We start from the raw sequence: 13,376 nt of genomic DNA on the forward strand, positions 1-13,376 counted from the left end.
CGGGGCTGCTTCTGGTGGGTAGTGATGTCTTTGTGTGGTGGTTCATTTTAGGTTTTGTTTTGTGATTTTTGGTTTTGACTGGTTATTTGGATGTGTAGTTGTTTTCTTTTTATTACTGTGTCCCTGGTGGGTATTTTTGTATGTGTGCTTTTGGTTTTTTTGTACTTGAGTGTTGGGTCGGGTGCTTGTGTGTGTTTCAGGTTGGGGGGGTGGTTTTTTACTTGGTAGTAATGTCATTAGGAAAAATAAAAATAATAAATAGCGGTGCAGCAGTAGGGAATGGCTTTTGGCTCTGGGAGTAAATTTTTTTCTTTTCAATGCTAACATTTAAGTTTTATTTTTTTATTTACTCAAAGAGCCAAAAGCCATTCCCTAATGCTGCTTTTTTTCTTTAATTACCTCCCGTAGAGTTTAAGGGCTACATAGAGCCCTGTGATTAAATCCCACCCGCTGGAAACTACACCCCGCCCGCAAATAGCGCGCAGGAGGCCCGAATAAAACAATGAGACGCATGTTTTCATTTACTTTATTATTGAATTAGTAACGCTCCTTTATTATGCCTCCGGTTTTGGGAAACGCCAGACGTAAAGCATGCTTTTCCGCCCGTCGCGTTCCTCTAGGACCTCTCCGCCTGCGATGTATCAGAGGCGTGACGGGCACGACTCCTGACGGCCTTCATTTCCGTTACTACGCCGCATTGAGGTTTTCCCATTCTAATGATACGGTTACAAAGCGCCCCGCCTCCCCACGCCTAACAGCCCTCGCTGCATGTAAACAACGTACGTGTTTCCGCAACTTACGATACCTACTACCGCAACGTTTCTTTTCCTCCTCACGCAACTATGGTTACTCGGCCCGCCTCGCTCCTCTCCCTCCGATACCGACTTCACCGTTACCCGTATGCATCGAGTCGTTCCTTACCTAGCTTCGCAGCGACCCCTCTACGTGCTCGTACGCATCTCTACATCCACGCTGCGATCTCGCCCTTGCTCTGAGGCCGAGCGGTAGCACTTAGTAACAGCAAATAACTGCACGGGCCTAATACGATCCCCGTACTAGACAACGTCTCCTACGCTTAAACCCCTTTTTCCCCTGGATAAATCCGTTTCTACCGTTCATTCATCTACCGAGCACTACCTGTCTCCTCTCGTTGCCATAATTCGCTTCTCCTGCAAGGATAACGTTACCTCCCTAGGTCCGATACTTCCCATCCCTACTAATTGGGTCACCTCTTACTCAATAGTCCTCTAATTATACTAGAACTGTAACTCCTTTAGGCTCCTAGCAAGCGCTTACCACCTGAGCCTCAGACCCTATTACCTTAGGCGCAAAGCTCGCTCTCCTTATGCGGTCCGCTTACTGCTCCGCTAATATACCTTTTCCTCTTCCGATCCGCACTGCCTCTGCGATGCGTACTACCGATCGGCTGACAACGTGCCTCCTCGCATCTCTGCGGACCTTACGCTTCAACGCCCCTATGACAGACAAACCGGCATCCTTATAACATACACTAACCACACCAAAGGTACTTCCCTACGCCCTAGGTGTACACGATGACCGTAAACCCGCATCGTTCTCAAGCTGGCCTACCTAAACAATGGCCGCCTACTCCGACTCCCCGTACCCAAAAGCCACCGTATGCGATTTCATCAACACCGAGCCAGACCTATCGTATCGTACGTCCCAACATCGCCCCTTCAATGCCATATACCCAGACAGTACGCAAAACCCTATGCCTAGCGGGACAGCCACCCAAACGTGCCTATTACACATTGCATGACATGCTGGCTGTAGAATGCCTATAAACGCTTCGGGAAACCGGCGCCGGCCGTGGAAGACAAAACCCAGATGCAGAAATCCCCAATCTCTAAGCCTCTTCAAAGACTGCATCTCAGCCCGACAAGGACATCTCCGACAACACCCCACACCACCGAACATCAGACCTCTACTGACACACGCATTGAACCTGGAAACCTTTGTGAGGTTTCCGACAGACCGGTCATCTGCCCACCGTGTCTATCGCTCCTTCCTCTCCACCGAGCCGGTCCGCCGCCTGTCGCCCTGCTCCTCCGGCGCTCCCTGGGAACTCCGCTCCCAGGCGCCTCAAAAAATTGCCCTGCCTGCCAAAACCCCGTCCCAGAGCCTGACCTCCGCCCAAACATTGGCGATGAACGTCGCCTCGCAGAGCGGCCGGGACCGGGGAAAAAAAAAACCAGCCGGGGGAGAAAAAAAAAAATCCCCCGGCTGGGGTTTTTTTATTCTAATTTTATTTTTAATCCTGTGGAAAAAGTTTGCTGTTAGCTACCACCACCAAACCCAACCCTCAAAACACCGTGAACGCCCCACGCCGCACAACCCTATCAGAGGAGGTAGATGCAAAGGACTGCAACGTACCAGGGACGCATGCAGTCCCGTACCTACATCCACCCACACGACCCAGGGCCTCAAAAAGGGGCCCTGCCTGCAAAAACCCCGTACCGCCAAGCCTCACAACCCTACCTAAGCACGCATTCAACCCGGCAACCTCACAAAGGTTTCCACCAAACCGCTCATCCGCCCACCGTGTCTATCGCTCCTTCCTCTCCACCGAGCCGGTCCGCCGCCTGTCGCCCTGCTCCTCCGGCGCTCCCTGGGAACTCCGCTCCCAGGCGCTTCAAAAAATTGCCCTGCCTGCCAAAACCCCGTCCCAGAGCCTGACCTCCGCCCAAACGTTGGCGATGAACGTCGCCTCGCAGAGCGGCCGGGACCGGGGAAAAAAAAACCCAGCCGGGGGAGAAAAAAAAAAATCCCCCGGCTGGGGTTTTTTTATTCTAATTTTATTTTTAATCCTGTGGAAAAAGTTTGCTGTTAGCTACCACCACCAAACCCAACCCTCAAAACACCGTGAACGCCCCACACTGCACAACATTATCAAAGACAGTTTCTACAAAATATATGTCGCTACCCGTGTCCCTGGTTCATTTCAAACTACGTTCACCCATAGAACACAGGCAGCCAATATTGACTTCTGCATTCGCTCAACCTCGCTACGCAAGGATGTGCGAATGTACATCCGACGATACCACACCAGCTCTAATCGATCGCACGCAGCAATGATGTACACGGGCGAATGCTTCCACCACGCCGCAGCGGTAGATTAACTATGGACATTCACTCAGCTACAACAGACAAACAGGGTACGACACGCACTACATATGTGCAACTGTACAAGACGGCGGAGGTAAGTGCCTAGGTACGCACACTCAGCCACACGAGTCACACAGGACAGCTATACAGATACACAACAAAGAACTGTACAATCAAAACTACATAGATATGTTCCAACAAACAAGAGCTGGAGGAATCTGTGCAGGCATATACGTACACCAATACAACAGTACGTGCACTCAACCGTACAAGTGTCGGAGGAAATTTAGTAGCGTGCAGTCACCCAAAGATGATCGTTACCAAAGGGAGGAACGTATATTCCTTCACCTAAAGAAAACCCCACAACAATCCACACTCAATAGTGTTGTCACCATCACGTCGCTCCACAAGGACCTACCCCGCAACATCCCCCACCTCACGTGCACCTGTCTTCTCCTCTCACCTGCTCCTTACCCGTGCTGGACTTGGACGGTCACCATCCTTTGCGGCCACTAGAGACAAAAGCACATAGAGTTGCCACTGCGCTTTCTACAAATATCACCAGCTCCACACCCCTCTTCTCTGCAACCCAGTTCACCTCAAACGCTCCTTTGCCACCTTGCCCTGACTCGACACCCCCGGGCAGGGCGGCTCCAAGCCGAGACACCGCAACCACGGACGAACCCTACGCAGAACGCCAGCAACAACACGCCTCAACAAACAAGCCGAGGCGCTCGGCAAGACCGACGACGCACGTACAGAAAACCTCCGTCCGGGAAGAGCACGCGCAGAACCCTAGCGTGCTCCCGGCACCACGCCAGAAAACGACGAGACCTTCGTGGGCGGGGACAAGCGCTTCCTCTCAAAACTGACGAGATGGATGCGCAAGCAGCCCGCCTTCAAGACCTCAGCCCTTGAAGACGCAAGGAAGAAGTGCCGGTCCCTAAAAGCGACAGCTAGCGAGCAGAGCCGCTCACACGGCCGGGAACGGCACGGCACAAGACCACCGGCCAGAACCACTCGAGACGCCAAAACGATCCACGCCCGAAGCTTGCGACGCCAAAAGAGAAGCGCCCCGTGGGTGCCGTGCCCACCACGAGGGCCTCGCCGGGCCCTAGTAACGCTGCCGAGGCACCTGCCTCGATCCTACGGAACAAAGAACAACCGAGACCCGAGGAAGGTCAAACGCACCCAACACCAAACACACAGACGCGCTACACTACGACACGCACAGCCTGGAACCGCCCTGCCCAGGGCACGCTGCCGTCATATTTCAGAGAAACCCGCTCCCTTCCCCTGCTCAAAGGGGACCGCTTCCTACACAACCCTCTCCCCTACGCTCTCTTTAAAACCCCTTCCGGCCACAGCCAACCGTGCCGCCCTCGCTCCCCCAACCCCTTCCCCAGCACTGTTGTCTCAACTTAGCTTTCAAGGGGCCGAGAGTCTCCCTCTTCCCTTCCTACTGAAGGGCAAGCACATGGCACTCCTCCAGTCACCAGCTGCCTCTTCGTCATCTGAAAAATAAAAACAATCACAAGCCCCACACAACAGCAGCCCTGTCAGTCAGCATCCCATCGCTCCACAAAGACCTAGGCCGCTGCGTCCGTCTACCTCAGACGCGCCCGGCTGCTCCGCTCACCCGGCTGCTCCGTGCCCGTTCCGGACGAGGACGAACGCCATCCCCTGCGGCCCCTAGAGATACCACAGGGCACACAAAGTTACCGTCGCTCCGCCAAAAGAGGAAGAACGAACCACACCGGCCCCGCGCCCCTCCCCTCTGCGACCCGGCTCACCTCAAACGCGCATCCAGGCCCAAAGGCAGCCGGCGCGCAACCTGCAACGCCAAAGACAAGCGCTTCAATTGAGTGGCCGTACGACACCTTGCTCTCAAACAGCCGCCTGGCCTTCAAGCCCCTCACCTCTCGGACCTCTCGTCGGCACGCGGCGTCTCCCCGCCGAAGCCTGCGTGCGGCACCTGCAAGAACCCAAGCAAAAATGGACCCGCTCACGTGCTGCGGGAGTCTCAGGATACCCGCACCGACCCCCCCATCTCAGACACGCACCTTTCCCTCGACAGCTCACCTGCCCGGCCTCCATCAGATACGGTTGCCATCTTGAGGCTCGCCCACCACCTGCAAGAGCCAAACGCACGTTGCTCACGACCACCTGCAACGCGACCCCTCAGGACGAAATCGCTACGCTTTCAGCCCACCCGTCACCGCTCACCCCGTGCGATTCCCCTCCGGTGCCCGGATCCCGCTCGGCTCCTCGCACGCGCCCAAAGAAAAACACCATAATGGGCTCATAGAGCCAACAGCCACATCTTCCCTCTAGATACACCGCACACCAACTCACCTGCTGACAGCGCCGTCCTCCATCACCCTGCACGACTCCTCCCTCGGCACCTGCCAAACCGATGCCAAACAAGTCACCTGCGTGCACAGCGACAGCTGAACCACGACGCAGGTCTCGATCGCGTGTAGGAACACCCCTCGAGAGCCCAACTAGGGCGGCTCTTAAACATGAGCACGATACATCAAACATTAAGCCCAGCACACAGACAAGCCAGAACACCCTTGACACGCTACCTGCTCAGCTAAGACTCTAGCTCCCTCCCCCAGACACCTACGGTTGTTCCCTGGGGGCCCATAAAAACCCAACAGGAATTACTTCCCTCACCCACCGACGATAGCCAGTCGATCCAAGACGGCTGCAAAATTCCTTCCCCCCCTCCCCCACCCCCGCAAAGCCTGGGCGCATCCCTAGATGCCAGCACCACCCACCTCGCCCTGACTCTACATCCCCGGGCAGGGCGGCTCCAAGACAAACGCAGAACAACGCTACACAGAACGCTACAGGCAACGCGCCCCGAAGGGTGAGAGGCAGCTCTCGGAGAGAACGACGACACCCAGACGGAACCCCCCGTCCGGCAAGACCGCCTGCGGGGCCCCGACGGTGACGTCGGCAGGCCCTACGGCAACGCCAGAGAACGCCGACAGCTCCGTGGCCCGTGACGAGAGCTTCCTCTCACAACCGAGACGACAGACGCGCAACCGGCCCAGCTTCAAGACCTAACCGCCTAAGGATGCGAGGAAGAAAGGCCGGTCCCCAAAAAACCTCACAGCGACAGAGCGGCGCCGCTCACACGGCCGGGAACGACGACGCCCAAGACGACCGTCCGAGACGCCAAAACGATCCACGCCCGAAGCTTGCGACGCCAAAAGAGAAGCGCCCGACGGGCGCCGAGCCCACGACTAGGGCCTCGCCGGGCCCTAGTAACGCTGCCGAGGCACCTGCCTGGCTCCTAAAGAACAAAGAGAACAACCGAGACCCGAGGAAGGTCGGAGACACCCAACACAAAACACACGCACTGCGCAATCTCACACACACAGCCTGGAACCGCCCTGCCCGGCACACGTTCCCGTCACATTGAAGAGGAACCCGCTCCTTTTCCCTGCTCTCAAAGGGGACCGCTTCCCGGACAGCCCGCTCCGCTGCGCCATCTTTAAAACCCCTCCCTCCCGCAACCCCTTCCTCAGCACCGTTGCCTCAACTTAGCTTTCAAGGGGCCGAGAGTCTCGGTCCACCCATCCTTCAGAAGAACGAGCGCACAGGCAGCCCACTGCATCGGTCCTCCAAGTGCCAGGTGCCTTTTCATCATCTAAACAAAAACAACAAAAATACACACACCGCCCTGTCAGTCAGCATCCCATCGCTCCACAAAGACCTAGGCCGCTGCGTCCGTCTACCTCAGACGCGCCCGGCTGCTCCGCTCACCCGGCTGCTCCGTGCCCGTTCCGGACGAGGACGAACGCCATCCCCTGCGGCCCCTAGAGATACCACAGGGCACACAAAGTTACCGTCGCTCCGCCAAAAGAGGAAGAACGAACCACACCGGCCCCGCGCCCCTCCCCTCTGCGACCCGGCTCACCTCAAACGCGCATCCAGGCCCAAAGGCAGCCGGCGCGCAACCTGCAACGCCAAAGACAAGCGCTTCAATTGAGTGGCCGTACGACACCTTGCTCTCAAACAGCCGCCTGGCCTTCAAGCCCCTCACCTCTCGGACCTCTCGTCGGCACGCGGCGTCTCCCCTCCGAAGCCTGCGTGCGGCACCTGCAAGAACCCAAGCAAAAATGGACCCGCTCACGTGCTGCGGGAGTCTCAGGATACCCGCACCGACCCCCCCCATCTCAGACACGCACCTTTCCCTCGACAGCTCACCTGCCCGGCCTCCATCAGATACGGTTGCCATCTTGAGGCTCGCCCACCACCTGCAAGAGCCAAACGCACGTTGCTCACGACCACCTGCAACGCGACCCCTCAGGACGAAATCGCTACGCTTTCAGCCCACCCGTCACCGCTCACCCCGTGCGATTCCCCTCCGGTGCCCGGATCCCGCTCGGCTCCTCGCACGCGCCCAAAGAAAAACACCATAATGGGCTCATAGAGCCAACAGCCACATCTTCCCTCTAGATACACCGCACACCAACTCACCTGCTGACAGCGCCGTCCTCCATCACCCTGCACGACTCCTCCCTCGGCACCTGCCAAACCGATGCCAAACAAGTCACCTGCGTGCACAGCGACAGCTGAACCACGACGCAGGTCTCGATCGCGTGTAGGAACACCCCTCGAGAGCCCAACTAGGGCGGCTCTTAAACATGAGCACGATACATCAAACATTAAGCCCAGCACACAGACAAGCCAGAACACCCTTGACACGCTACCTGCTCAGCTAAGACTCTAGCTCCCTCCCCCAGACACCTACGGTTGTTCCCTGGGGGCCCATAAAAACCCAACAGGAATTACTTCCCTCACCCACCGACGATAGCCAGTCGATCCAAGACGGCTGCAAAATTCCTTCCCCCCCTCCCCCACCCCCGCAAAGCCTGGGCGCATCCCTAGATGCCAGCACCACCCACCTCGCCCTGACTCTACATCCCCGGGCAGGGCGGCTCCAAGACAAACGCAGAACAACGCTACACAGAACGCTACAGGCAACGCGCCCCGAAGGGTGAGAGGCAGCTCTCGGAGAGAACGACGACACCCAGACGGAACCCCCCGTCCGGCAAGACCGCCTGCGGGGCCCCGACGGTGACGTCGGCAGGCCCTACGGCAACGCCAGAGAACGCCGACAGCTCCGTGGCCCGTGACGAGAGCTTCCTCTCACAACCGAGACGACAGACGCGCAACCGGCCCAGCTTCAAGACCTAACCGCCTAAGGATGCGAGGAAGAAAGGCCGGTCCCCAAAAAACCTCACAGCGACAGAGCGGCGCCGCTCACACGGCCGGGAACGACGACGCCCAAGACGACCGTCCGAGACGCCAAAACGATCCACGCCCGAAGCTTGCGACGCCAAAAGAGAAGCGCCCGACGGGCGCCGAGCCCACGACTAGGGCCTCGCCGGGCCCTAGTAACGCTGCCGAGGCACCTGCCTGGCTCCTAAAGAACAAAGAGAACAACCGAGACCCGAGGAAGGTCGGAGACACCCAACACAAAACACACGCACTGCGCAATCTCACACACACAGCCTGGAACCGCCCTGCCCGGCACACGTTCCCGTCACGTTGAAGAGGAACCCGCTCCTTTTCCCTGCTCTCAAAGGGGACCGCTTCCCGGACAGCCCGCTCCGCTGCGCCATCTTTAAAACCCCTCCCTCCCGCAACCCCTTCCTCAGCACCGTTGCCTCAACTTAGCTTTCAAGGGGCCGAGAGTCTCGGTCCACCCATCCTTCAGAAGAACGAGCGCACAGGCAGCCCACTGCATCGGTCCTCCAAGTGCCAGGTGCCTTTTCATCATCTAAACAAAAACAACAAAAATACACACACCGCCCTGTCAGTCAGCATCCCATCGCTCCACAAAGACCTAGGCCGCTGCGTCCGTCTACCTCAGACGCGCCCGGCTGCTCCGCTCACCCGGCTGCTCCGTGCCCGTTCCGGACGAGGACGAACGCCATCCCCTGCGGCCCCTAGAGATACCACAGGGCACACAAAGTTACCGTCGCTCCGCCAAAAGAGGAAGAACGAACCACACCGGCCCCGCGCCCCTCCCCTCTGCGACCCGGCTCACCTCAAACGCGCATCCAGGCCCAAAGGCAGCCGGCGCGCAACCTGCAACGCCAAAGACAAGCGCTTCAATTGAGTGGCCGTACGACACCTTGCTCTCAAACAGCCGCCTGGCCTTCAAGCCCCTCACCTCTCGGACCTCTCGTCGGCACGCGGCGTCTCCCCTCCGAAGCCTGCGTGCGGCACCTGCAAGAACCCAAGCAAAAATGGACCCGCTCACGTGCTGCGGGAGTCTCAGGATACCCGCACCGACCCCCCCCATCTCAGACACGCACCTTTCCCTCGACAGCTCACCTGCCCGGCCTCCATCAGATACGGTTGCCATCTTGAGGCTCGCCCACCACCTGCAAGAGCCAAACGCACGTTGCTCACGACCACCTGCGACGCGACACCTCAGGACGAATCGCTACGCTTCAGCCCACCCATCGCCGCTCACCGTAGCCTTCGCTGAGGTCTCGTCACCACACCGTGTCTCTCCCAAGAAGCCTACATGGAGCAGGTGCAAAAACTAAAGGAAGAAGATACATGCTACGATATTACCCAGAACAGCAACCTACCCACGCCGAATCCCGTTCTCACACATGTTTTGTTTGACAGCTTGCCTGCCCAGCCTCTGTCAGTTCCAGCTGCCGCTTTGAGGCTCACCCATCACCTGTAACACAGGTCACTTTTACCTTCGCTATCAACACAACACCTCAGAAAGAACTGCTACTTCAGCGCACCGATCACCTCTCATCCTGCTCCGCTCCCCTCCTGTGTCCAGCTCACACTTGGCTCATTCCTTACTGCCTTCTAACCCCCCAAAACACACTGCAGACTCATTCAGCCGTCAGTCACATCTTCCTTCTATATACCACACACTGGCCTACCTTCTTACAGCATTTCCCCGGCTTTCCTCTGTCACCCTGAACAACTCCTCCTCTGCCTCTGGAAAAAAAGAACATGGTGGAAGTCACCTGGATGCACAGCAATTGCTTAACCGATCCATAGGTCTCGCTCCCATGTAGGAATACCACGTAGAGCCCAACTACCACTTGCCGTTAAAGGATGTACGTTAACTCAAGCATTACACCCTATACACGTACAAACCCGAAGACCGTTAGGATGTACTCTCAGCTAGCACTCTAGCTGCCAGCTACAGTCATCCCCTTAACATCTACAAAATACTATTAAAGTTACTGACCTTTGCCATTGCCTTTGGCTATTGGCTCTGCACAAGGCTACACAGGGTTTTACAGAAGTCTATGGATATTAACCATCCACTTGTATTGCTCTTCTTTTCCCAAAGAAACAGCATATATAAATTCCCATACATAAAAGCATACAGAACACTCACCCTAACCCCTACCGCATCTTATCAATACCCTTAACAGTTAATGTCAACACCTTCCAGCTTACACAAGAGAGTTAACGAAAATAATTTTAAGATTCAATAAAGTTGAGAGTTCCAATAATAAAAAGAAACATACTTAAAACTAAAAAGAAAAAAATAACAGAGCAACATACTATCGAGCCATCTTACCACACCTGAGCCTCCAATACAGTATTAGATAAGGAAAAACATATAAGTTTAGACACAAATGATCTTTCAAATTTCAATGCCACCAACCCTTATCGAGTTCTAAAAGCCTTACCTCCCACAAACGCCTGCGTTTCTTTAAATATCAAAACATACCTATCCAAAATATTTAAACAGCTCAAAACTTACAATTAAGTGCAGGAACGCTAAAGCACCCACACTGGAGAAACCCAGGAAGAAAGTGAGCTCCCTCCCCAGAGGCTGTGGCTCATATACCCCGGGCCCTGCCCGCCACCCTTCCCACAATCACCTGGGAAAGGGGAGGGGTGAACCACCACAGGGTATAAAGGCAGCTGAAGGAACAGCAGGGAGTTTTCTCGAGTACTTTATGTTTACAGCATGGAAGAAAACTAAAAGAGTGGTTCTTACTTCAATTATACTACCGTTTGTTTTTCTTCACCTTCGTGTATTGCATCAGCAATGTAGCCAGGTAAGAAATTGCATTTCATTTTCCTGGGATGTATACAGGGAAAAACCATGTCTTACTAATTTATATAGAAGAGCAGCTCCTGGATTATAACAACACTATTATGACCATTAGTTGTATGTTTTACTTTTCTGTAAAACAGAGGAGTTATACGGTTATGGTTCATTTCTAGCAAAACCACATGTACTATCTACATACTAGCAGAGCTATAGTCTAGATATGACTGAATGGCAAAGTGAATTAAATCTCTGGTTCAAACAAAATTATTTTGTATAAATCGCTGATAATTCAGAATAATTTTGACACTCTCTGACTGATTTCCTTAAGAGACTGATAGCAGTCTCAAAGGACAAAAATTACAAAAGGGAAATACAGGAATGGTATCAAAAGTTATATGAAGAGTCCTAATGAGCATATAAGCAGCTAAATAAAGAATAAATGGGGAAGTGCAATAAAAACTCATTGAGACGCGTGTTGCTAAAAATAGATCCACGCTATTGATTCTCCAAGAATCTCAAGAGACGATCAGAGCCACCCGTAGACATTTTTGGGGTACCAGATACCAAAGAGAAACATACAATAAGACAGAAAACAAATTAATTACTGCAGAGTACAAAGATGGCTTTAGGAAAGGTTCTGGCAGAACAAGAGGCGTTGTCACAGGGATAGGAATAGTTTCTAATGGACCAGAGAAACTAAAGCAGTGGTGAGAATGCAGGAAGCTCAAAAGGGAATTCACCAAACTAACAGATATTCTCGGGGGAGCCGGAATAGGGGGGCGGCAAAGAATTGAGAAAAAACGGGGATCAGGGTGACAGATACCCGCTCAGGAATAGAGCTGGAGGGTAAAGAGGGGTGCAAAGTGCCCTTCTGAGCTAGAACAGGGTCCTGGGCTATAGGGGATGTCTCACGGGAACTCAGCAAACGGAGCAGAGGAGTGCCGAGGGAGCCCAAGACACCAAAGAAGCCTTGGAGCGGGAGCCTGAGGGAAGTCTAGGAAAGGACTGTGACTAGGATAGAAGATGTCCTGAGGAAGGCAGAGAGACAGAAAAGTATTTGGGGATGTGACAATTACATCCAAGAGGGCATCTGAGCTCAGTAAACGCAACGTGAGAGAGCCAGGGAACAAATGGAGGCACAAACGGGAGGAAGAAAGGACAGAATGACTGCTGTGCGCAGCATATACAGACTCGGGAAACCTTCAGATGGCGAGAGAGGGGTGCGAGTGCCACGGCAAAGCTAAAACTGCGCAGAATGCGCCCTCAAGGGGACCGATAGGTGTTGCGGCACCCTGAGGGGTCCCGGATGAGGCGCAGAGACAAAAGAATGCTCTGGGAAACGAGGATACGGTCTGGAGGGGTGTGACCAAATTACAGATCTCCTCAGGAGCCGGGGACCGGCCGGAGGTACCGTAGTCAGCAGACGGTACGCTAGGAGCGCTCCGAGGCACAAGCAAACCCGAAGACTGGGTTCAGAGATAACAAGGGAAGACCAAAGTCCGCTACTGAGCTAAAACAGGGTTGTGGGACGCAAAGGGGCTCTCTGGACGCACGGCGACTGGGAGCGGAGAAGTCACGAAAGGCTCGCGGGGTAAGAGATTGAAAAGGAGAGTAAATGCTACCAAAATGCTGTGGAGCACAGGGAAGGTCTCGGGAGGCATCCTAGACGGCATAGAAAAGAAAAAGATTGCGCTTTTTTGGGAACAGATGTCTCGGGAGAGGTGCGCTTGCCACAAAAATGTGCTGCTGGGGAACGTCTAAGACGGTGAGGTAAAAGGACGATGAGGTAAAAGAAGAAATTTAAAAAGCTGTGACGCTAACAAAAGACAAGAAATGATTCAAGTGCTAATACGGCCAATGATAACATGAGGCAGAAAGGTTAAAAACTGATAGTAAAGAAATAGGGAAAAACATAAATACCAAAGGCCAACTGAATTGGAGATGTAGAAAAAAAAAAAATTAAACACTGAGGGACGTTAGCAAAACAAAGAGAAAAATGAAAAGACAGAGACAGCAAACTGAAACGGGAGCGAAAAGAAAGTTAAAATGCAGCGGTACTAATGAAAGATAAGAAATAATTCTGAGAAACAGCAAAGGGAATAACAGTAGACAGAACACTTAGGAAGCAACACATTAGGAACAGGAAGGGCAAAAATAAACAGGGACCGCAATCTAAAAG

The 13,376-nt window shown here is 54.1% G+C and overlaps 2 long non-coding RNA genes across 2 annotated transcripts in view; both read right to left on the minus strand.

Moving 5' to 3' along the window:
- Positions 1-4,640, minus strand: part of LOC142050867 (uncharacterized) — a 4,830-nt gene extending 190 nt beyond the window's left edge. The window contains exons 1-3 of the long non-coding RNA XR_012658175.1: positions 4,548-4,640; positions 3,590-3,638; positions 1-631 (exon numbers count right to left, since the gene is read on the minus strand). The exon at positions 1-631 is cut by the window's left edge and continues 190 nt beyond it. This is a non-coding gene — a long non-coding RNA (uncharacterized LOC142050867). The remainder of the gene's footprint in view (positions 632-3,589; positions 3,639-4,547) is intronic.
- Positions 4,641-5,081: 441 nt separating this feature from the next.
- LOC142050868 (uncharacterized) lies at positions 5,082-5,774 on the minus strand. Its single transcript, XR_012658176.1, has 3 exons — positions 5,482-5,774; positions 5,190-5,258; positions 5,082-5,101 (listed from the first exon to the last, which is right to left on the minus strand). It is a non-coding gene; the product is annotated as an uncharacterized LOC142050868 (long non-coding RNA).
- Positions 5,775-13,376: the final 7,602 nt, after the last annotated feature.

This window comes from Phalacrocorax aristotelis, unplaced genomic scaffold (genome assembly GCF_949628215.1).
Source record: "Phalacrocorax aristotelis unplaced genomic scaffold, bGulAri2.1 scaffold_124, whole genome shotgun sequence".
Classification (NCBI taxonomy): domain Eukaryota; kingdom Metazoa; phylum Chordata; class Aves; order Suliformes; family Phalacrocoracidae; genus Phalacrocorax; species Phalacrocorax aristotelis.